Source organism: Mustela nivalis, assembly GCF_964662115.1.
Source record: "Mustela nivalis genome assembly, chromosome: 2".
In the NCBI taxonomy this organism is placed as follows: Eukaryota; Metazoa; Chordata; class Mammalia; order Carnivora; family Mustelidae; genus Mustela; species Mustela nivalis.
In genome coordinates, this window is record NC_139021.1 from 167,372,538 (window position 1) to 167,398,037 (window position 25,500).

Below are 25,500 nucleotides of genomic sequence, written 5' to 3' on the forward strand. Positions count from 1 at the left end.
GGGATGTCTGGGTGGCATAGTCAGTTAGGCATCTGACTCTGTTTCAGTTCATGTGGTGATCTCAGGGTCCTGAGATCAAGACCCACGTGAGGCTCCACACTCGCCATGGAGTCTGCTTGAGATTCTCTCTCCCTCTCCCTTCGCCCCTCCTGCTCATGCTCCCTTTCTCCTCTCTCTCTCAAAAAAATAAATCTTTTTTCTTTTTTTAAGATTTTATTTATTTATTTGACAGAGAGAGACACAGCAAGAAAGGGAACAGAAGCAGGCAGAGTGAGAGAGGGAGAGGCAGGCTTCAGGCCCAGCAGGGAGCCTGATGTGGGACTCGATCCTAGGACCCCAGGATCATGACCTGAGAGGCAAAGGCAGACGCTTAATGACTTAATGAGCCACCCAGGTACCCCAATAAATAAATCTTAATAAAAAGAATTATCGGTTAGTACTTTGTTGCATTTTCTTTTTTTACATTTGCAATCGTTTGAAGTAGCTAGAATTAACTCACCTTATTGTTGGTATCCTTTGGGGTTTGGCTCTAAAACCACTGTTTGGGTCAGTGTTACCAAATGTCTTAGTGTGTTCAGGCTGCTGTAACAAAATAACATAAACTAGGTAGTTTATAAACAACAAAAATTTATTTCTCACCATTCTGGAGGCTGGGAATTTCAGGCTCATGGTGCCGACAGATTCAGTCTGGTGAGAGCTCACATCCTGGTTCATGGATATCCCCTTTCCATTGGATCTTCACATGGCAGAAGGGTGAGGGATGTCTCTGGAGTTGTCTTGTATAAGTACACTAATTCCATTCATAAGGGCTCTACTCTATTCCCTAATCACCTCCCCAAAGCCTCACCTCTTAATACTATCACCTTGGCTATTAGGATTGCAACATATGGATTAGGCGGAGGAGGGGGTGACATAAGCATTCAGATCATAGCACCAGATCTCTTGCCAGTGAGGGCTCAGTTGGCAAGATACACTTTTCACATACTCACCTAGAAATTAACAATCACCATACACCTAGCCCCAAAATAACCAGGCCCTGGCAACCTATGGGTACGCATTTTCATCCCTGCTAAAGCTGCATACTGACAATCTGTAACCTCCCATGAGGAGCTCACAAGCACTGAAAGCCAGCAGTGGACAAGACACTGGCTCTGCAGATCCAAAGACAAGGCACAGAACCTGTCTTCAAGATGTTCATAGCCTTCTAGGGGAGAGAAAAGACTGTGCAATGAAGTAAGAGCTAAAATAAAGGGTTCTTGGGCTCTGGAGTGAGCACAGTGCTAGACAGAGGATGGAGTAGGATGGGGACAGCAAGTCAGAACATAGTTTTTTAAGATATGTGGTCTGATTCTTGAAACATGAATGGCGGTCCTAAGGTAGATAACAAAGGAGTACGAAATTAATACCAAGAGCTGACACATGGGAGCACTTAGAGTGTGCCAGGAACCTGCTAAGTGAGATTTAAGCAGTACTACATCAATACCTCCACATTGCGATGAGGGAGACATTAGTATTACCCTTATTTTATGGATAAGGAAGTGGAAGCTCAGAGGAGTAAGTAATAGAACATTCAAACCCAGGCTACCCAGATCCAACACACCTGTGCTTAACCTCTGGGTCTTGCCTTTTGTATAGTAAGGAGTACAGAGGGCGTTCCTCTGTGGGTCTTCTGCAAAAACTCTGAAGAACAGATAAATCTTTCAGTCCATCTCCTCATTTCCTGTGTTCTAGACAAGGACAATGAGATGAACACAAAACTCTAGAACCCATCCTATCCCTAGGGATCTGCCACCACCAGGATCTGTCAAACAAGACAGAAAACTCCACTGTCCAGTAGAACTTTCCACGATGATGGCAACATTTCATAACTGAACTTGTAATACAGTAACTACCAACTACCTGAGGAACTGAATCACTCATCCTATTTAATTTTACGTAATTTTTTTTTAAAGATTTTATTTATTTGACAGAGAGAGAGAAATCACAAGTAGGCAGAGAGGCAGGCAAAAAGCAGGTTCCCGCGCAGCAGAGATACCGACGCGGGGCTCGATCCCAGGACCCCGGGATCATGACCTGAGCTGAAGGCAGAGGCTTTAACCCACCGAGCCACCCAGGTGCCCCTAATTTTACATAATTTTAATCTAAATAGCCGCATGGGGCTGGTGGCTACAGTATTGAATATTGTAGGCACAGAGCATTCGAGGTGGAAGGAGCCATAAATCACTGCTATCTGTGAACTATAAACATGTGTTCCCAGCTCTCAGGCCCTTCATAACCCAGCAGAGGTGCTAGCAAACACCAAACGCGCACAGTATTGACTATGTATTCACAATTGTTAAGTGTAACAGGATAAGGAGGTTGAAGGTACTGTGGGAGCTTGTGAAGGGAGGATTTTACGTGGGCTAGGGAGTCAGGAAAGCCCACAATCAATCCAAGGAGCAATTTCAAATAAGCCAGCTCAGTAACCACCTGTTGCCCAAATAGAACAGGGGAAAAAAAAAAATAAGGCTCTTGCCACAAGCCAGCAAATGACGGTGCCCACAGGCAGGCATTTACACCCTATGCCCGTGCCATAGCTTTGCCTTCTCTGGTAGACAGCTGTTTTGTGGGGCAAAGACTTCACTGCATCTTTATAGAAAATAACTTACTGACTCATTTATGACTTTTGGCAGAATAGCCAGTATTTTCTTCTTTGCTCGGCCTGTGCTGACAAAAGACTCTATTGAAATATTCTTTAAAATAAAGGCAGTGGAAGACTCCAAGTTGGACAAATTGAATATGGAAACAGAACAGAACAAATTTTGTATGATTACTAAAACAACTTGAAATTTTTTTATAATGCACCCTTCATTTTCCCTCACAGTAGCTTCAAAAATTGGCTCATTCTAGTACCAGTCCTGTTCGCATGGCAGCAACACTCCGAACCTTAAAAAAAAAAAGAAAGAAAGAAAGAAAGAAAGAAAGAAAGAAAGAAAGAAAGAAAGAAAGAAAGAAAGAAACTGAAATACTTTTTATTTTGAGGTATGTGCTACAGAGACATTTAGATTTTATGCCTAAGCACAATAACTTAGAAATGATTTGGCATACCAAAAAAAGAAAAAAAAATGCCAACATAAAGACTGAATTTCAAGAAGAAGAAGAAAGAAAAAAAAAAGCCTGTTGACCCTAAAGCAAAACTAACACTCACATTTAAAATAAAGAACCTCACGCATAAGGAGCAGAACTGTTGAACTATTGTGAAGAACTGTGAACACTCCCACTCCAAAATGCAAGTCTAAACTTATGCTGATTCTTATTCAACACTTTTCTGAGACCCATAGTTATTCACAGAAAAAGGGGGATTTCTGAGTTTCCAGGGGATTCACTTCAGGCTTCTCTCAAATAGAGAGTTGTCCTGGATTAACTGGAATTCAGCTCATAAAAACTAAGCCACTGTATCCTCAGCAGATCGAACAAGTTCCTCATCTGTTAAGGGTAGGCTATGCATAGTGACTCCCTTCCAAAGAGTATGATAGAGAGAAGGGGAAAGAGTGACATCACAAGAGAGAAAACTGGAAAATCATAAAACATCAGGTAAATCCCAATGGAGGTCATTCTACAAAATTCCTGACCAATACTCTTCAAAACTGTCAAGGTGATCAAAAACAGGTTATGTCTGAGAAACTGCCTGGCCAAGAGGAGCCTATGGAGACATGACCACGAAGTGTAACATAGTATCTTCAATGGGATCCTGAAACAGAAAAAAGGGACATCGGGTTAAAAAAAGAAGAATATCTGAACAAAGTACAGCATCTATTTAATAATAGTATCAATATTGGTTCATTAACTGCAACAAATGCACCATACTAACATAAGATGTTATTAATAGGGGAAACTGGGTGTGAGGGCTATGGAAAGTCTCTGCACTATTTTTGCAATTTTTCTCTAAGTTTATTCTAAAATATAAAGTGTATTTTTTTGAGATTTCATTTATTTATTTATCAGAGAGCAAGCATGCATGAGCAGGGGGAGAGGAAAAGGAAGAAACAAATTCGCCACTGAGCAGGGAGCCCAATGCAGGACTCCATCCCAGGACTTGGGATCATGACCTGAGCTGACAGCAGGTGCTTAACTGACTGAACCAACCAGGGATCCCTACAAAGTGTTTTTGGGTTTGTTTGTTTGTTTTTTTTTAAGCCTTAAGCACCCATGACTATCAGAATGTGGCTGCTTTCTCTGGTGTAAAGCTAGAGAATTGGGGCCAGAGGTCCTGTGATTGTAGTGCCATCTGTGGCCAAGGGGGTCGGTCTCCTGAAGGGAATTCTCATGGATCTGTAAGCACTACTTTTTTAAGGTTTATTTATTTATTTGAGGGAGAGAGTGCAAGTGAGTGTGCCCAAGTGTGTGGAGAGGGCAGAGGGAGAGCGACCCTCAGGCAGAATCCCCGCTGAGTGCAGAGCCTGATGCAGGGCTCCATCCCAGGATCCTGAAATCACGACCTGAGCTGAAACCAAAAGCTGGGCATTCAACTGACTGAACCGGCCAAGCGCCCCTGTAAGGAATATGTTATCCACGAGCCTATATGGTGTGAGGCTGACGTGTAGCTCCAGAAAGGTGCTTTCCAGTTCTGGCCCCCAAAGCCAATCCCTTACAGCTGCTTTTTAACTTGTAATGGCTCTCAACAGAGGTAAAATTAGTGAATAAGGCAAATACAATCAAAAGCAGCCCTAAGGCCACAAAAGACCCTCTGCCCACCCAAGTGTATTTTCTGAGGCTTCTTGAGATTTATTTTCTTTCTTTGGCTGCCATTCCCTGAAAATGATAGAAGATGTTGTCCATCCAAGATGGTGGCTCTTTCTCTGGAAAGACAACATGCCCTCCACTGGCAGAGCTAAAGTGAAGAAGGAGGTCAGGGGTGGGGGAGACACGCTCACAACCTGGCCTGCTGCTGCTTATAGACGCTCCAACGTGCATGTCTGACAGTCCATCTTCTCTCTATTAATGTAGATGAAGAGTCAACAGATCTTTTGATGGGCTTCCAAAGGACGTTTGGGTCAGGTAATACTATGATTTAAAATAACAGATTTTAGCTTTACTGCTTTATTATGATTCTCTCCAATTTAACTATGTGTCACATTTTATTTAGGACCACCGTGTGCTGGATCGTAGGGAACACAGAACACAAGGATCCTTGTGGTCTGGACACATCTGCTGAGTCCTGGATTCCGCTGACTCCCATGGGCCCAGAGCCACTGCACCCAGCAGTGAATAAAACCAGCTCTGCCCAGGAAATGAGAGGCAATTCCATGTTTTACAACCCTGGAGCCTCTCTATCTGGGATTGCCTCTCCTTCAACATGCAGACTTTGGGTCTACATGCCTCATCACCAGCTTTATACCCATCCGACCCTCGGGTGCAGAGATCTGACCTGCTGTGAGTCCCGGTCAGCTTTGGCTGCCATAACAAAACACCATAGACTGCGTGACTTAAACAATATTAATTTCTCACATTTCGGAGGCTGGATCCAACATCAAGGTGCCAGTAGGGTCAGGCTCTGGGGAGACTGCCCCTCCTAGCTTGGAGACAGCCATCTTCTCCCTGTGCCCTCACATGGCTTTTTCCCTGAACTGGCATGGGGAAGGAAAGCGAGATCTCTGGTGTTTCCTCCTCTTTTTAGGGCACAGTCCTGCTGGATTAGCACCCTACCCTTATGACCTCGTTTAACCTTAATTACCTCCTTAAAGACCCTAACTCCAAATACGATCATATTACGGATTAGGGCTTTGGCCTATGAATTTTGGACAGGCACAATTCAATCCCTAACAACATGGAAGCATAGGACAAGTAATTTTCATAATATAATAGAAAAATCACTAGCTTTGGAATAAGAAACGTTGAGTCTGAAACCAAGCTTACTAGAGGGGTCACAGAACACAGGCCACTTGCCTTCTCTAATGTGTTTCTAATATGAAAAATGAGGTTCAAATCAATGCCTATAAATCAGAGTTATCATGAAGGTAAAATGTGACAAAGCATGTGAAAATTCACTGTAATGGTTAGCAGCCCTCAATTATAATAAATTATGGGCCCACGGGTTCTGGAAGGAAATGCTGTGAAACTGGAGGCTTCAAAAGAGAGAGGGACAGAGTCCAAGGGTGCTTCAATCCATAGGGCAACCAGGACAAGCTCTGGGCAACCCAGAGTATGACCAGCCGTGCACTTTCTATATCTCTGCAACCCCAGAGGAAGGCAAGCTGCTGCTCCCTCCTAGTATCTCCCTTATACAAAGCTCAGTCAGGGAAAATCCACCCCCCCCCATAGCATTTACCACTGCTGGTGGAGGGAATTTCAGAAATTAGATCAAGGCCCTTGAGTTCTGCTCATTGCCTGGACTCCAGCTTCTAAAACTAGACCCTCATTAAAGGGCAAATCAATGAATGGATCAGATCCCCCACCCCCCACCCTCAAGGACCAGCGTTTTTGCTTTGTACAGATAAATTTCAATAATGAAGGGGATTTTCTTTGATCCAAGCAAATCCTTTATCTCTAAGGCCATGTAGCCATCCAAAGCAGAGCCAGGACCCAGACCTGGCCTCCTGGTGTACAGGTGTTCAATGCATCTAACAAATAGTGTTGAGCACGAGTTGTGCTGGGTTCCTGTCATTGTGGATCTTACATTCTGAGAGGAGACAAATATTAATCAAGTCATTACACCTACTTTATTAAGGTTTATTACACACCATTTGTTAAATTTTATTTAAAAATAAATTATTACTTTCAGAAGTATATGGTATCATGGGGGATTGAGGTGGCTGGCCCTGAGGGCTGGGACCTGGAGGATGAGTACTAGTCAGCTAGGTGGTGATTGGCGAAGGAGGAGAAAAGTGGATCTGGGAGACGTTCCCGTGACCAGAGGAAGCGTGGCAAGTGTGAAGCATAAAGCAGAGAGGTGCGGCGGGGGTGCATGAGGCAAAGATGGAAGGTTGCATGTGGTGTGAGATGAGGCTGGAGAAGCGGGCAGTGGAAAAGCTACGCAAGCCCTTACAACTCATGCTACAAATTTTTATTTTATCTAGGAGCAGTGAGAAACCCTTAGCACATTTTAAGCTGGGGTAAGGAAATGACATGATTGGATTTGCTTTTTTGGATAGATCTACCCTTTGCTTCTAATAAGGACCCACTGTTCAGTGTGGGGGAACCTCGACTGGTGGTGACACCCATAGTAAGAGGCTCTGGTGGCTATCCTGACCTGAGACCATCGCAGCCTGGACTAGGAAAGTGTGAGTGCAGAGTCACTGACCCATCAAATATTTACTAAGTGCCTCTGTATTCCAGACTCTGCGTCAGGGGCTGGAAATAAACAGAGGTTGAAAGAGTTGAACAATAGTTAAGAGAAAAAATAGACAAGACAGGATCATGCCTGGACATGGAGAGCAAGAAGAGAAAGATGCTACAAGTCATTTCTGAGCCCCCGACTGATCAAATACAGAATGGATAGTGGAACCAAAGAGGACCATGGCTGAGGGGAAAGATGGAGCATTTGGACATGAACCTTTTAAGTTTGCGATGCCTTCGGGACCTTGTAGGGAGAAATCAGTGGGACAGCAGGAGCAGCGAGTCCATAGCTGGGGGGTGGGGAGCATGTGTCACTGGCATAGAGGAGGTACCAGAAGCCACAGGCGCAGTGGGTTCTCTCAGGGCGAGTATATGAAGTGTGAGAAAAAAGCAGAGCTTAGGGCTCACCCTCAAAGGACAGCCAGCACGTAATGTCGGAGGTTAGAGGAAGATAAACCTGGAAAGGAGTCCCCCAAAAAGAGTAGAAGAGAGATAAAAGGAAAACTTGGGGAGTGTGGGGCCATGGCAACATGGAGCCAAGAACCCCAGAACTGGACCAATAGTGGAAAATCCTGGGGATGGGTCAGTCAAGTAAGAGGAAGGAAACTATTCCTGGTTTTGTAACATGGCGACCACTGATCACGGCAGTGAGAGCAGTTAGAGGGCAGGGAAGGAACCATCACCAAATGGCAGGAAGAAGAGCAGGGAAGGATGCTGAGAATACAAGAGAACCCCAGACGTTTGGCCACGAAGAGCAGGGGAAGATTTAGGATACTTCCTGGGTCATTTTCCTACTACAATGCACAGCTTTGCTTTGGCTCCGATGTTCTAGGGTCTCCACTTCTATACTCCCTGCTCCACAAAAAATACATGTGCTCAGACCCCAGGGTGTTAGGAGGGAGCCCTGGGGCTCAGCTCAGAACACCCACCCGGGCTCTGAAACGTGGGTGAATATACTGCAATTGTCAATGTACCTCAGGGACTCGGTCCCCGAGAAGGCGGTAGCCCATAGTCAGGAAGCTGCTTGGAAGAGTTCTAAGGATGAAAAGAAAACCTGTATCTTTATTAACAAAATTGCTACTCTGGGTTATGTTTCCATGTGAGCAAATGTTTCTGTTAATGCAGTTGCATTCACAAGTAACAAATCCACTGTTTTCCATGACAAGCAATGGTGACAGATCTGTGTTCCTAAATACTTCACTTCATTAACTGAAGCTGTCTCCCTCCCTAAGCATGAATTCGCTGAATCCTGCCACTTGGATAAACTGCCTGAAGCAGACATATACTCCTTATGATCCCACAAAGCTTGCTTCTCTATAGCTCCACGTTGTGTTATTGTATGAGCTTTATGCCAGTAAAAGGTTGCAAACTGCTGTTTGTTACTTCTTGCTGGCAGTAATTTAGCATCTAATGAGCAAAATTCCCAACCACACGGGGCAGTGCAAAAGTTCAGGAGCTAAGACTGCAGGCAAAAGGGAGATGTTTCAGAAAGGAAGAAAATGTGGCTCAGACATAGAAATCAGGCTGAGGAAAGAGGCTCCCACGTGTGCTTGGGAAAGAAATACAAGGAAGCAACTTGAAAGGCAGGTTATTGATGCATATTGACGAGACTGAAGAGGGGAAGCTGATGCCTTCAGAGTAGTAAGAACCAAGTAATACTCATAATATTGATGGTAGTCCCCATTTATCGAATGTCCCATACCATATCCCAGGCACTGTGGTCAGGGCTTTGCAAGATGATCTTATTTGATCGTTACGGCAATCTCGTGAATGGTTCAAATAATCTAACTGTCCTGAACTTCAGGTTATTAACTTGCAAAATAAAAATTATAATGATGAATAGCATCACAAAGCTACCTTCAAGTGTTAGAGACAGATTTTTAAACCCAGGTGCATCTGACGCATGAGAACAAATGCGCCAAGGACTAGACTAGAAATAAAGTATCTGAGATTTTTCCTACATGTGGCTACAAATAAATGAACTGTGTGCCTCCAGATCAGAAAGGTAAAATAACTTTTTCTGAGTTTCATATCTATATAGAAAATGAGGAAGTTGGGCTAAGTGATTTCTCTATCCCTCTCCAGAATCAACACTAATCATCCTCATCGCCTTCCTACCCAGAAATTGCCTGAATTGTGTAACTAGCAATAGAGAATCAGTTTCAAGACACAGTTCATCCTTGGGGTGCCTGGGTGGTTCAGTCAGTTAAGCATCTGCCTTCAGCTCGGGTCATGATCCCAGCGTCCTAGGATTTATCCCTGGATCCTGAAATCCCTGCTCAGCAAGGAGTCTGCTTCTCCCTTTTCCTCACCTCTCCCTGCTGCTACTCGCCATGCCCCCTTGTGCACACTCTCTCTAAAATAAATAAATAAAATCTTACAAAAAAAAAAAGCACAGTCCATGCTATTTCAAGAATAGAAAATAATAGCTTGTGCTGCAATCACTGTGAGACTGAAAGATTCCATAAACCTTAAAGTGTTAGCTGCACAAATCACACATCCATCTTCTCTCAGCTCTAGGCAACTGATAACAGAAATTTAAAAACAAGAACCAAATAAACATGAAATTGATTTCTGTGCCAACTTTGTGACTGGTAAAGATGGAGTGGAGAAAGTTTTGCGACCACCCCCTCCCCCTTCTTCCATCTTGTACTTTTATTATTTTAACAGCAGTACCAAGGTACAATTAATATAAAATAAACTATACATATCCAAGGTATAGACTTTGAAAAAACTTGACGGATGTACACACCCACGAAATCTTCAACACAAGAGAATGAGCTTATCCAAAAATGTCCGGGTGACGTCTTGTCATGCCTGCTCCCCCCCCCTTCTTTCCCATACCCGACCCCAGGTAACCACTTGTCTACTCTCTCACTATAGTTTAGTTTGCATTTTCTAGAATTTCATCTCAATGGAATTATAAAGAATATACTCTTTTTGTCTGGCCTCTTTCCCTTTGTGTCATTTATTTTGAGATTCATTTACGGTTTTAGTGTGGATCAATAGTTTATTCCTCTTTATCCCTAACATCTCATTGTATGGCTATAACAAAGCATGTTTATCCATTCATCTGCTGATAGACATTTACATTGTTTCACTTTGGGGCTATTACAATTAAAATTGCTTGTACACAATCATTGTAGGGTTAGTGTTTCCATACCTAGGAATGGAATGGATCCTATGATACAAATTTAAATTTTTAAGGAACGGCCAGACTACTTTACAAAAATTTGTATGCCTTATTCATAGCAGTGCCTGAGACTTCCCCATTCCCCTACAACCTCAGCAACACTTGGTAGAGTCAATATATTTTTTAAGGATGTTTTTGTTTTTGTTTTTGTTTTTGAGGGGGTTGCTGGGCAGGAGCAGAGGGAGAGGGAGAGAGAGAAGTTCAAGCAGGCAGCTCCATGCTCAGCGAGGAGTCCAGTGCAGGGCTCCAACTCCCAACCCTGAGATCATGACCTGAACTAAAATCAAGAGTCAGACGCTTAACCAAATGACCCACTCAGGAGCCCCTAGTCAATGTTTTTTATTTTACCAGTTCTTTTTTTTTTTTAATTATAACAATTCTATTTGAGAGAGAGACAGTGAGAGAGAGCATGAGCGAGGAGAAGGTCAGAGGGAGAAGCAGACTCCACATGGAGCCGGGAGCCCGATGCAGGACTCTATCCCGGGACTCTGGGATCATGACCTGAGCCGAAGGCAGTCGTCCAACCAACTGAGCCACCCAGGAGTCCCTTAATTATACCAATTCTAATAGGTCTCTCACTATGGTTTTAATTTACATTTCCCCAATGATAATGATGCTGAGCAAATTTTCATGTCCTTACTTTATATCAATATATTCTCTTTGATGAAGTGTCTGTTCAAATCTTCTCCCCCCACCTTTTTTTTACCCAGTTTTATTGAGATATAGTTGACTAAGACATTGTTTAATTTTAAGGTATACAACATAATGATATGATATGTGTATACCATGTAAAATGGTAACCACAACAGGGTTAGTTAGCACACCCATCATCTCATACTGTTACAGATTTTTTTCTGTATGATGAGAATTTTACCTTCACCTTTACCCATTTCTCCCACCCGTCCCCACCCCCAGCAACCACCTACCTGTTCTGTTTCTGTGAGTTAATTTTTTATGATTCTGCATCTCAGGGACTCCTGGATGGCTCAGTTCATTGAGCGTCTGCCTTCGGCTCAGGTCATGATCCCAGGGTCCTGGGATGGAGTCCCACATCGGGCTTCTTGCTCAGCGGGGAGACTGTTTCTCCCTCTGCCTGCTCTCCCTCTCCCTCCCCCGCTCATGCTTTGCTGTCTGACAAATAAATACATAATAAAATATTTAAAAAATAAAAAAAAGTTTCTGCATCTCAAAATGAGATCATACAGTACTTGTCTTTCTCTGCCTGATTTATTTCACTTAGCCTAATACACTCAAGGTCCATCCATGCTGTCTAGATTTGCAAGATTTCCTTCATTTTATGGCTGAAGAATATTCCATTGTATGTATACACATTTTCTTTAACCATTCCTTTGTCAATAGACACTTAAGTAAGTTAATTCCTAAAAGTCTTTGAGAAAAATAAAGGATAGAACCCAAATTTTATTTCCAGCCAAGTCACCATTCTAGTAAAAAAGTCAACAAACATCCTCAAGTATGCAAGAGACCTAGAAATATAATCCCCATTAGTCTCTCTAGAATGTGATTTTCTAGAAGATTCTCAGGGCAAGTTTTAACCAATTAAGAGATGAATAGAGAATTTTTTCTAAATTTAGTCTAATTAAGTGAAGGGATAAAACCAAAATAAATATAAGGATTTTAGTTATAGAACAAAATATAAATGTTTCATAAGCTCTGACATAGGGGAAATAATAGAACAAAGTTAGAATAGGAAGAAGGAGAAAAAATGGAACATAGTGTAAGCATCTTCACACCTGGTAAGTGGTAAAAGAAGTGTATGTCAAAATCTATGAAGAGGGGGCACCTGGGTAGCTCAGTGGGTTAGGGCCTCTGCCTTTGGCTCAGGTCATGGTCCCGGGGTCCTGGGATCGAGCCTCGCATCGGGCTCCCTGCTCAGCAGGGAGCCTGCTTCCTCCTCTCTCTCTCTCTGCCTGCCTCTCTGACTACTTGTGATCTGTCAGATGGATAAATAAAATTTTAAAAAAAATCTATGAAGAGTCCATATTTTACATTGTTTGCATGCTAACAATTTATTTTGTTGAAGTTTCACGCACACGTGCAGAAACCCTTCCTGGATCCGAGGCACAGCAGCATGAGCTTCCAGCTCACCTCAGTTCCTCTTGTGTCCCAAGTCCCACAGGGACAATGCCATGCCTAAATACTGGAGAAATGCTGTGCCTAAATAAATAAAAAAAAATTTTTTTTAAAAGGGGAGGTGCCAATGTTTATAGCAGCGATGGCCACAGTCGCCAAACTATGGAAAGAACCAAGATGCCCTTCAACAGACGAATGGATAAGGAAGATGTGGTCCATATACACTATGGAGTATTATGCCTCCATCAGAAAGGATGAATACCCAACTTTTGTAGCAACATGGACGGGACTCGAAGAGATTATGCTGAGTGAAATAAGTCAAGCAGAGAGAGTCAGTTATCATATGGTTTCACTTATTTGTGGAGCATAACAAATATCATGGAGGACAAGGGGTGTTAGAGAGGAGAAAGGAGTTGGGGTAAATTGGAAGGGGAGGTGAATCATAAGAGACTATGGACTCTGAAAAACAATCTGAGGGGTTTGAAGTGGCGGGGGTGTGGGAGGGTGGGGTACCAGGTGGTGGGTATTATAGAGGGCACAGATTGCATGGAGCACTGGATGTGGTGAAAAAATAATGAATACTGTTTTTCTGAAAATAAATAAATTGAAAAAATTTTTTAAAAAGGGGGGTGCGCCTGGGTGGCTCAGTGGGTTAAAGCCTCTGCCTTCAGCTTAGGTCATGATCCCAGGGTCCTGGGATTGAACCCCACATTGGGCTCTCTGCTCAGTAAGGAGTCCGTTTCCTCCTCTCTCTCTGTCTGCCTCTCTGCCTGCTTGTGCTCTCTGTCTGTCAAACAAATAAATAAAATCTTAAAAAAAAAAAAGAAAAAGAAATGCTGTGCCTGCAATGTCTCTATATCATGGCTGAGAAACCCAGAATTTAGGAAACCTCAGTCTTTATAAGGGGTCTGTTAGGAATATTTGCTTAAGCAGCAAATAAAACCTCCCTCTGCCTTGGACAGCAACATTATAGAGCCCAAGGTTATCTGCCATATAAACATTCTTGAAAAGACTGTCCCAAACCAAAGCTGATACAGACATGCAGAAACACAGAGACCACAGATGATTATTGTTCCTCAACCATACAGGACTACTTAAATGTTTAAAAGTGGGTACTAAGAAAAACTTAGGATCTGCTATAATCAGGAAGTGGACAGGAAAGAGGTGATTTGGGATGAAGTTGAAGTATATTGATTTCACTATTGTTTATAACAAGGAGTCAGTGGTACCAGCTAAAAATTATGAGGATAAATATAAAGAAACCACCCACAGAGAGACTTGCAACATGAGAAGTAAGAAATGCAGCATCATTTGTAAAAGCAAAACGCATACTTAACCTTGAAGTTTCAGCTGAAATGTCACTGCCTTGTGGAGGCCTTCCTGGAACACCAGACCAGCTTTGTTGTCCTGAGTAACAACTCCCACAGTTGTCAACGCCACCCAGCTAGTTAGTGGAGGAGCTGGTGCAGTTGCTCAGCTCTCCTGGCCACTCACTGGTGCATCTAATTATATTCCATTCACACCTGATAGTACAGAATTTAATTTTGTCCCATACATTTTCATAAATACAACCCTTAATTCTGCAATCCTCTTGTAAGGTACCCTGAGACATAGCTTACATTTCCTGAGCATGGTCCCCAGGACCTAAGCATCAAACAAGTACCCTTTGAAATCATTCAATACATGATATTGAACACAAATGACCATTTGGGGAGCTGAAATAAATGCAGATAGATCACCCACACTTGCCTTACAGCACACAAGTAACAGATTGAAGGAGGAAAGCCAGGACTGACCCTCTCTCCTGGTCCCAGGCACTGGATCGCTATCTGTCTCTAATGAATTATGTGTGAAATCTCTGAGGTTATATGGGAAAGCCACACACAGACCTTGAAATGGCTTCAAAGAGTGAATAATGCATGCTCTTTATTGAATGCATGAAAATTCAGAATGCAGAAAATTGGACAAAAGAGGTCAAACTCTCTGTCCCTACAAAGATGATGTATTCTATCTTCTTAACAATAAATGAATCACTGATCATTATGTATTTTTAAGCATCTAAACAGCAACCCAGGCATTCTGTTCTCTGATCATGTTGTTGCAAATCACTCTTCCCAATCATGCACACAATTGCCTATGTAAATGATGTCATAGATTTTTGCACCCTTTTGACAAGTGCGTGCATAGCAATAGTTCCTCTAAAACTGACCACCATGTTGCAATTAAACTAAACCTCACCGTCTTGACAGTCTATGCAGCTGAAGCCAGGACAAAGTTGGCTCTGAGGAAATGGAATCTTCGACAGTATAATTTTAACACTGTCAAATTATTCAGCTTTTTTCATAAAATTCACTTAACACTTCACATGGATATTACTTTTGCCATCAAATATCACTTCGGGAAAAGTTAATAATTTAGGAACTTTTACATATTTTTTTTCAAAAGACTAATACAACAAATATATGAGACAGCATAACCAGAGAGCTCCATCATCCTGTCACCCTGCCAGCTTTGTGGGATTGCTTCAGTCAGCATCACCAAAATAAGGCATCCCAGAGAAGCAGGCAGCAAAGAAAGAGACACTCCCAGTAACCTGGAGGCCAGGGAATCAGCAGCGGCTTTGCAATGGCTTACAAGGCTGCTGTGACTTTTACTTGGAAAAGATCATTTTTCTATCTGGGAATAGTCATAGCTTCTACTCTAAAACTTAAACAAACAAACAAAAAAATGTGGTTATTGAAAAGACTTTACTCTTGGGGTTAAACCTCATTGATAGGGGAAATGTATTTTTGATGTGATGACAGTGATTATGATAATAACACCAAAAACTGGGTTGATGGAGTGCTATCCATATGGCACATTTTAACCACATCCTCTAGATGTGAAAACTGAGGCACAGGATAACTTAGCTTAAGTCACATGGCTAGTCTGAGTCATAGGCACTGTAACCATGAGAGTTCACTGGTTCTTAGCAACAACTACCAATGAAGTACATGCTAGGCGGGGTTGGGGGGCGGGTAGCTGGGGCATGGTAAGCATTTTCTCATTTGGCCCTCACCAGAAAAAAAAATGAGGTAGATCTTGGATTCTCATTTTCTGCCTGAGACAAATGAGGATTATAGAAATCAATAACCTGTCCATAAACACACTACTTTAATTACCTAACTTTTTTTTTAAAGATTTTACTTATTTTATTTGACAGACAGAGATCACAAGTAGGCAGAGAGGCAGGCAGAGAGAGAGAGGAGGAAACAGGCTCCCTGTTAAGCAGAGAGCCCGATGCGGGGCTCCATCCCAGGACCCTGGGATCAAGACCTGAGCCGAAGGCAGAGGCTTTAACCCACTGAGCCACCCAGGTGCCCCTAACTTTTTTTTTAAGACTTTATTTATTTATTTGACAAAGAGAGACACAGCTAGAGAGGGAACAGAAGTACAGGGAGTGGGAGAGAGAGAAGTAGCTTCCCACAGAGCTGGGAACCCAATGCGGGTCTCAATTCCAGGACCCTGGGATCATGACCTGAGCCAAAGGCAGACATCTAACAACTGAGCCACCCAGGCACCCCTAATTACCTAACATTTAACTCCGTATGGAAATAATAAGTCAAGTACATCAAAAGGTATTCAATTTTGAGCATTTTCTGTAGTTTCAACTTGTCTGGATTCTTCCAATGCCACCTCATTCCCAATCTGTCAGTGCACACAAAGCCTGAGAGGTCGGAAGGGTGGGTCGGGCCCTGGTAGAAGTCTCCCAGCTTCAGGACCCCAACCAGATGTGACCTGCCAACTGACAACCAGCCATCTCTGTAGAAACCCAGGTAGAATCTCAAAAGATGCCCCTGGGGGATGCAGATGCTGAGTGAGAGTGTGACATTGGAGGCGGCTTCCCTGAGGCTCTGACTTTTTCATGCTGCCTCCAATTGCCCAAATTACAGCTGCGAGGTGGAGAGAGAGGGGACTGAGTATGCCAGGACACAATCTCAAGTCATTGTTTCCTGAGCCTCACAGTGATAACTCTGTGATACATCCCATTTCTCTGCTCCAGTACATCCCTCATTCTTGGCATTATCTCCATGGTAACAGGCATGCATCTATGACCTTGAGGCTATAGTTCTCTGCCTGTCTACTTATCTTAGGGTTAAATTCATTAACTGTATTTGTCAGAACATGATGGTTTCCAGCACACTTTTGAATTACCCTGATGAATTATGAAATTCCAGGAATCCAACTACCCTCTTTCAAACTCATGCTACGCAGCTGATCGCCTGTGTTCAAACTTGAGCAGCGTAAGCCTCCGTGAGAGCCAGCCTCCTTCTTCATCTATACGATGAATAGATAACTATAAAAATACTACTGGGATGGGATGGGATAATGTATAAAAAATAAATCTAGAATAATAATTGGTCTTTAGAAAGTATTCAGTAAGGGTTGGTGTCAGTTTTGGAGAGCATGGGGTAACTTTGCATCCTTTTAGCATATATATATATATATATATATATATATATATTTTAATCAACACACACACTATATTATATATGTAATATATATATTATATGTGTATATATATTATATATTATATATATCAATATTGTATATTAATATTGTAATATTAATATTAATATATATTATATTACTATATTATAATAATTATATTATTATATTGTAATTATAATTATATTATAATTATATTATTTATGATTATGTTATATTATATTATATAATTATTATATTACATAATAATATGATTGTATTATATTATATATTTATGCTATATTATATTATATTATATGATTATGTTATATAATTATGTTATTATATTATATAATTATGTTATTATATATTATATAATTATAATATAATATAATATGGTTATGTTATTATATTATAATTATGATTATATTAATTATTATAATTATTATAATATTATTATATTATTATTATATCTTATATATTATATATATTATATATATATATATATAATATAGTGTGTGTGTGTGTGTGTGTGTTGATTAAATAGACATGGCTTATTTGTCCCAGGATTTTTCCTCACAAAAATTTCCAAAACCTTCCCCTCTTGGGAATACTGATAATACCTCCCACAGTGTGATGTTCCAATTATGTTTCTGGCTGACTCCCATGGGTCATTTCAGAAGCCTGGTAGGGAAAATCAGAGGACATCCAGAGTGGACAACACTTAAATTAATAAACCAGGTAAACCCATCCGGCAAGCCATTTGGTGACTAAAGAGAATTGGCTTTAATTATCAAAGAGCCCCCTTATAAACTGCCTTTTTGTTTCAGAAAATAAGCTAGAAGAGATTGAAGGAAACCACCTCTTTCCTAACTTAGGTTCTCCAGGGTTAGAATGAATTGAGCTCTTTGCTCATCACACCACCAAACAGGGGGCAGGAATGTCCAGTTTTCCTCCGAGGAATTTGAGATAAAAGACCATAATCATGAATGTTCAGCTGCTTTAAGAGAGGTACGTCATTATGAAATTGAAAATAAAATGAAATTCAGGCAAACTCCTGGATATGCATGAATAGGAGCAAAGTCCTGTCTGTAACAAATGGTGAAGTTGAAATTTTTTGTGGGTTTGTTTTTCAAATGGTGATCTATGCCAACTGACAACAAAGTGATTCAAGATCCGTACTTCCCATGTTTCCCCAATGCACACCATCCAGCCTATTCAGTCCCTGACCCTCTACAACACCCAAGAAAACCATCTGAACATGGGTCTGCACACCTGCTCATGTCAGCCTTCTCTTCACCAATCTCCACTTCCTCTCCTCTAAATCCAGTGTCTTCCGACATTTCCACATGAGTTTCAGCTCCTGCTCTCACTGATATCTGTCCTCAGAAACCCAGAGGAACTTATCATCTCTACTCAATGTTTCTCATACACTGATCCTTTATTCACCTTCTGTGAGTGCTAGAAATTGCTTTTCTTCACAGCTATAAACTATCTGGAGACTGTCATATGTTCCTTCCATCTTTTCACAGCATAATAGACTGGGTAAATATTTGTTGGCTGGTTAATAGTGACATTTGTATAAATATGTACTGCAAACTTTGTAATAACTAATCAGTTTGAGTATTTCACAATAAAATATTCCTTCCCCATCCCTGATCTTAAGAACAGAGCATTTTAAAGCCAGAGGAAAGATTCCTCTACCAGTCTTCTCATTCCTTAGATCAATCAACTGAAGCTAAGGGAGTTAAAATGATTTGGTTAAGGTCATGCATCTAAACAGAAGCCAGTCTAGGGCCAGAGCCCAGACCTGCAGACCTGTAGTGATGTACCCTTTCTGACACACAGCACAGTGCCCCAGGGTGACACTCCCTGTCTGTTGGCCATCACAATTCAGTAGAGGGAAGACCAGACTGGGTGTTAGCTGCCACAGAGCCAAGTCCTTGTTCTTTTACTAATTCATTGCATGGCCTTTGGAAAATCATCTAACCCTTTAGCCTCAGACTCTACAGCTGCAAAAGCAAGAATGATAAATCCCGCATGCTCTAACTCAGAATTTGGTAGTTTATACAGCCCATAAACCAATCTAGACCACACCTGTTTTTGTAAATATAAAGTTTTATTGGCACGCCCATTCATTCACCTATTGTCTGTAGCTGGCCTCATACTGCAAAGGCAAAGTTTAGTAATAACTAACATAGTGACCATATGGCCCCAAAAGCCCAAATATTTATAGTTTGTACCTTTACAGAAAAAAATTTGACTCTCAAACTATCCTATATAATATGGTTGTATGAACCTTAAAATATAGTTAATAGTGTAGGCAATGCCTCTTTTAAACTATGAAGTACTATGCCCACATTTTAAAAATCACTATCAGATAATAGTAGTAATAGCAATAATTAATCATGAGAGCTGATTGCAACAAGGGGCAACTAAAGTTTTCTGTTTGGTAGACGGCTTCTCTATATTAGTCTTGCTTGATGTGAGACTGACTGACTGTATTCAGAGTAACAGTTTTTTGCAGAACCAAGTGAAAACTGTAACAGATCCAGTAGTATTCCAGAAACAATTAGATCATTTATGTATAAAATACAAAACCAGCACTCTCCAAGGAACAGCATTTCATCCACAAAGGGCACCTGCCTTTGCTGTCATCACTAACCTGACTCCAGGTGGGCACCTTCCTGTGTGATGGAATTAACATTCACCTGGGACTACTCACTTGACACACACTGACCTTGGATATTTAGCACTGTTGCTCTAAGTGTATTATTCTTTTCCATTGGCATTTTGAGAGGAAGAATGGTAGTTCAAAATGGTTTGGGCCTGGCATGTACTGTGGGCATGGCCACTAGCCAAGGAAGACAAATTGCTCCTGGGGAAGTAGGAAAATTAATCACTGGCCATGTCCAACTCACTGCCACATTAATGACAAGGAATTTTATCCTAAGAGCCATAGGCAGTCAGTGAAGGGCATTAGAAGGGCTCTTCCTCTGAAAGACAAATACCATGTGATTTCTCTTATATGTGGAATCTAAAAAACAAAGCAAATGAATAAACAAGCAAACAAACAAAAAGCCAAAATGGACTCATAAATACGGAGAGCAAAGTTGTGGTTTCAAGAAGGGAGGGAGTTGGGAGGATAGGCAAGAGGGTGAGGAACATGGGAGGGACAGGCCTTCAGTTATGGACTCAGTAAGTCACAGGTAATGATACCTACAACTCAGGGATGACAGTCAGTGGTATTGTCATAGTGTTGTATGGTGACTGATGGTAGCTACACATGGGGCCGGCCTAGCCTACCATGTCCACTTGTTCGATCACTATGTTGTACACCAAAAACTAATGTAACATTGTATGTCAACAATACTTTAATTAAAAAAGAAGAAGAAGAGGCACCTGGGTGGCTCAGTGGGTTAAGCCTCTGCCTTCAATTCAGGTCATGATCTCAGGGTCCTGGAATCAAGTCCTGCATCAGGCTCTCTGCTTGCCTGCCTCCCCCTGTTTCTCTCTGCCTACTTGTTATCTCTCTCTGTCAAATAGATAACCAAAATCTTAAAAAAAAAAAAAAAAGAAGAAGAAGAAGAAGAACACTTCCTCTGATATAACCACAATGCGGAGAATGAGTTAGGGTGCAGGAATAGATGTGGGAACCGGCTAGAAGTTGTCAAACTTCCAGGCAGGGGACATGGGTGGCTTTGACTAGAATTGACATGGTGATCAGGATGACAAGCTGAGGAGAGTGGAAAGGAGGAGGTAGGCAGGCCCTGACTTTTTATCAGCCTAACCCCAACTCAGTGGTGCACAAGGGCAGTTAGGGAGAACCCAACCAGATTGCATTCCCTCAAATCTATTTCTTGCCCCTATTTAAAATGGATGTAGAGACATAAAACCCATTCCAATTAGGGCCCTTTATTCCTTTGCAATAAAACTCAAAACTTCCATTTGATCCAGTAAAATTCTTAACAACATCTTTTTATTTCCCTCTTTAAAAAGTCATTTTACATGGTCTAAATATAACAATTATCAGTGGTGACAAATGTATTCCTAGTTAAGCAATTATTTTACTATATATTATCAGCTTAAAATTGTTTAAAGTTTGAGATCTGTCAAGGACAGAAATTATTTTATTTATAGTCATGGGGATGAGAGACCTAATCTTTGAAGCACAAATAAGGCAGAAATGACCAGTAGGAGATGAGGCAGGATTTGTTAGGCTGTAGGGATGGGGTTTCTGTTTCCTCTGAAATAGTCCTCTGCCTGTATGTGTAGGTGCACGTTTGTGTATAGGTGTGTGCATATGTGTGTACATGTATATAGAGAAGGCACTTTGCCATGAAAGTTAAGAAAGGCTTATACAGGGGCGCCTGGGTGGCTCAGTTGGTTGAGCGACTGCCTTCGGCTCAGGTCATGATCCCGGACTTCCAGAATCGAGTCCCGCATCAGGCTCCCAGCTCCTTGGGGAGTCTGCTTCTTCCTCTGCCCTTCTCCTCTCTCATGCTCTCTCTCACTCATTCTCTCTCAAATAAATAAATAAAATCTTTAAAAAAAAAAAAAAAAGAAAGAAAGAAAGAAAGAAATGCTTATACAACGTGAATCCTCTCCCATGCCCATCACTAAAATATTTCTCTGAAATCTTTGTGTCAGAAAAGAGCCTGAAACCCCTAATTATTAAAGGCAAATACCCTCTCAGAGAGGTGAAATAGGAAACTTTGATCAGCCGTAAATGACTCGGTGGGAACATACATATCAGATCTTTCATCTTCTCCAACAGCTGAGCGTAAAGCATCAGGACCGTGCTTTGATGGAGGGTATGCTGAATTATAAATAGGGACCTGGCACTTCCAGGCACCATAAAGGAAATATAGAGAGAGACCAACTGCCACTATTTTAGGCTGTTGGTTGAAGGAACAGCAACCAAAGACCAGATTTCCAACATCATGACTTTGCAAAGACCAGCTCTGACTCCTAAACCAAATCATACATGAAAGCTGGGTTTGCTTTCTGCCCATGTGGACAGGCTTCTCCAAGGCCTGTCTCAGCCCAGCCCACTGCCCTAGAAGTTTGTTGTCTTTATATTATGAGAATGAGGGCTTTTCCCCTGACCTTGTGAGTTTGTTTTTAATGAGTGAAGTAAACGTGTATAGACCTAGGACACTCTTTTGCCTGGATCCCTCCACCATCAGAATCTGTACGATGAGGTTGGGACAGGGAATGAAGATAGGCTGCCTGTAGCCATGGAAAGAGAAGAATGACCTAAACTGTGCATACTGCTACTCAACTTTTGTATCAACGCATTCATTTCTTCAACTATTCAACGTCTATTTCCTGAGCACCTACCTATGTAGGTCCTGTGCTAGAGACAAAATATAGGGTCAAGCAAGAGAACCCTAATTCTAATCTCCTGAAGTGGAATAAGACTGAACTTTACAGTAATACATCCTAGAAGGGCAGTGGCTAATATCATCAATTATGTGTCTGCTTCACTGTGACCTCAGCAAACTCTCTTGGCCTCTGAGCCTTGGGTTCCTCACCTAGACTTTAGACCAGATGCCCTGCAAGTCCTATAATTCTGTGTTCTGTGGACTCCAACCAGATATGACCTGCTGATTGTCAGCCATGCTTCTCTGCAACACAGATAACACCTGGTTTCCTGAGAAATGCCTCCAGGGGATTCGGAGGTGTGTCAGATGGGGTTGTTTGGGGTAGCCCTACCAGGGACTCTGGCTTTTTTCATTCTTCCTCCATCTTCCAAAATGTTCTCTACCTGCACACTAGCTAGAGAAGGAAAGATGCACACCCTTGACAATTTCAGTGTTTTTTTTTTCTGAGCCTCAAGAGTAATAAGAAAGCAGGAAAAGGGGTGTTTCAAACCTCCTCACTTTTTAGGGAAATAACCTGAAGTCTAGGGATTATTGGACCTGATTACGTCTTGATTAAGGTCCCACAGCAGAAAGGAGTATGTCTAAAGTCAAGATCTGCATCTTCCCCTTAGGATGGCACATTCCTCTGGACAGTAGCCTGGTGCCACATCGTTCCACTGTTCTGGCCATCTGGTCCTCATGATCCAGTGGGGTCAGGGGAAGAGCACCTAGGAGTCCTCGCTCTATTGCTTATCTACTCTGCTGCCATATTTCTTCATCCCAATGGCCTCAGCACCTATTGCTGTAGGAGGAGAGATGCCTACCGCGTAACGCTCTTATGCAAACCGAATGCACATCAGAGGTCACAGAAAGGCACTTTCAAAGAAGGCAAGGCCATGTCCCCACAAACTACCAAAACCATAGTTGTTAGTAATGGGAACAGTGGTAATAGCCATAGTAAGTTATGAAAGGAACATCACCTAATCCCACCAGGACTTTTGTCCCTTAAATATGTGACATCTAAAGCATTCCCATCATGTCTACAAAAAAGGGGGGTTTGTAAAAGCAGATGACACCTTCAAAGATTTCTGGATTATTTTAGAAATAATTGACATAAAAGTTTGCATACAAACACAAGTAAATGTTGCCAAAACAGCTTTACCCGTGGAGAGCGCCTGCCACCACTTCCATCACTAATGTGTCTGCTCACAGACGTCCTTGTGTGCGGAGGTAGAACACTCAGCCCGGGATGTCGACTCAACAGCAAATTCGCTTTATATGTTTCAATATGTTGTTGTAAGGCATTGATCATAATATTATTTTTATCACTACTGTTATTATTATTAGCAGAGGATTAGCATTCTCACTTTTGAGAAGGAGGCTTTGTGCCTCCAGATGATTTCTTTCTGGTGTGCTAGGGACATGAGTATCTGTTAAAGATAACACCATTTTCAGGAAAGTAGGAAAATTAATCATTGAGCCCACCCAGCTCTTGACCCTTCCAGCCCTTGCGAGAGAATTTCTTTGTGGGAAATGCTGGCCCCAGAGATAGAAAACAGTTTCTGCTTTCCGTTCAGCATCCTCCAACCATTTACCTGGGTCTGTTTTCTCTTTAAATGAAGGAGAAAGTATCTTTCTTTTTTTCTTCTTCATAAATGGTTTTGAGAACAAAATGGAAAATAAGATAAAAGTTATTATAAACATGGAATGTTTAAAAAGAACAAAGTAGTAGCAGGTAATGGTATAATTTACGGAGAAACCAGCCAATATTTACAAAGTTCTTATTTTGTGCCAGACACCATTCTAAGCAAATGACATAAAATAAATACTACTGACCAGTGGTAATAATAATGAGTAAATGTAAGAGAACTTTATCCGTACGGATATTCACAATTTTCAAGCGAAGTATCAGCACTTTTTACCTTTTCTGTGACCACTCTGTCTCAATTCCAGGACAGGAAGTAGAAGTGTCTCTGAGCTTCATATGATGTGTAAGAAAAATCACGACAGACTGTTCTACCCCTAAAGGTCCTGGAGCGACTGACTCCTGATCTTTGTAGTCCTCAGTTCAGTGAGTGGAAAAATAGTCTTCCCCAGAGGGGACAGGAGTGAAATTGCTTCCTCTCCTTCAGATATAATTCCCCAAGTCAGGATTAAGGTACCGGCTGCAGATGTAAACCCCATGGATAAAAAGATAACTTAAAATGCACACTTCATTCCATTTGTGGGTATTTCAAAGGACTCCAGGGTTGATCAGGGGACAGGAAGGCAATAACAGGGTAGTTATTTAAAGAACCAGAGGATCGAACGGCTCTGTGCGAGTACCGCTGGACCGATGCGTCCACAAATAAAAGATTTACAATGTTGGCTTCCAAGTGCAGGAACTAAACAGACCTGGCTTTGTTGTGGCCGATGCCTTTGTTTCTCTTCTCCGGAAGGTAATACCTGCAGTGTAGATAACGGCAAGTTTCTCCAAGACAAACACACACCCAACAGTTCCCAAATGGGATGGGGCATGGGTGGGTCCCCTAGTCTTATACGTCACTGGTGGAAATAAAGTAAGGACTAAAATTCTGGGGGCGCCTGGGTGGCTCAGTCGGTTAAGCATCCAACTCTTGGTTTCAACTCAGGTCATGATCTCAGGGTCGTGGGTTCAAGCCCCGCATCGGGCTCCATGTTTAGCTCAGAGTCTGCTTCTCTCTCTCCCTCTGCTCCTCCCCCTGTGCACTATCTCTCTCTCTCTCTCTCTCACTTGCTCGCTCACTCGCTCTCTCAAATAAATAAATAACTTTTTAAAAAAAAGAAGTAAAATTCTGTAGCTTGGTGAGGTGAATGGTTGTTGTCACAATCATTCATTTTGTTAACTGGGCACTTTTGTGTGTCCAGTGCTCTATCTGGTACTGGGTGGGATTTTAGGGGGGATAATAGACTTCCTGCCCACACGAAGCCAAAGTCCCATTTCTGGAGGGCCACTCTGTAAGTACCCTACTGCACTGTTGTAAGTACCCTACACACAGTAATAGATTCTCACAGCCGTCCGAGAGAGAGGTACTATTATTCATTACTATT

The 25,500-nt window shown here is 41.8% G+C and overlaps 1 long non-coding RNA gene across 1 annotated transcript in view; it reads right to left on the bottom strand.

The window, feature by feature from the left end:
- LOC309859478 overlaps positions 1-25,500 on the bottom strand; it is a 132,496-nt gene that overhangs the window by 18,088 nt on the left and 88,908 nt on the right. Inside the window, exon 4 of the long non-coding RNA XR_014308723.1 lies at positions 640-3,730. This is a non-coding gene — a long non-coding RNA (uncharacterized lncRNA). The remainder of the gene's footprint in view (positions 1-639; positions 3,731-25,500) is intronic.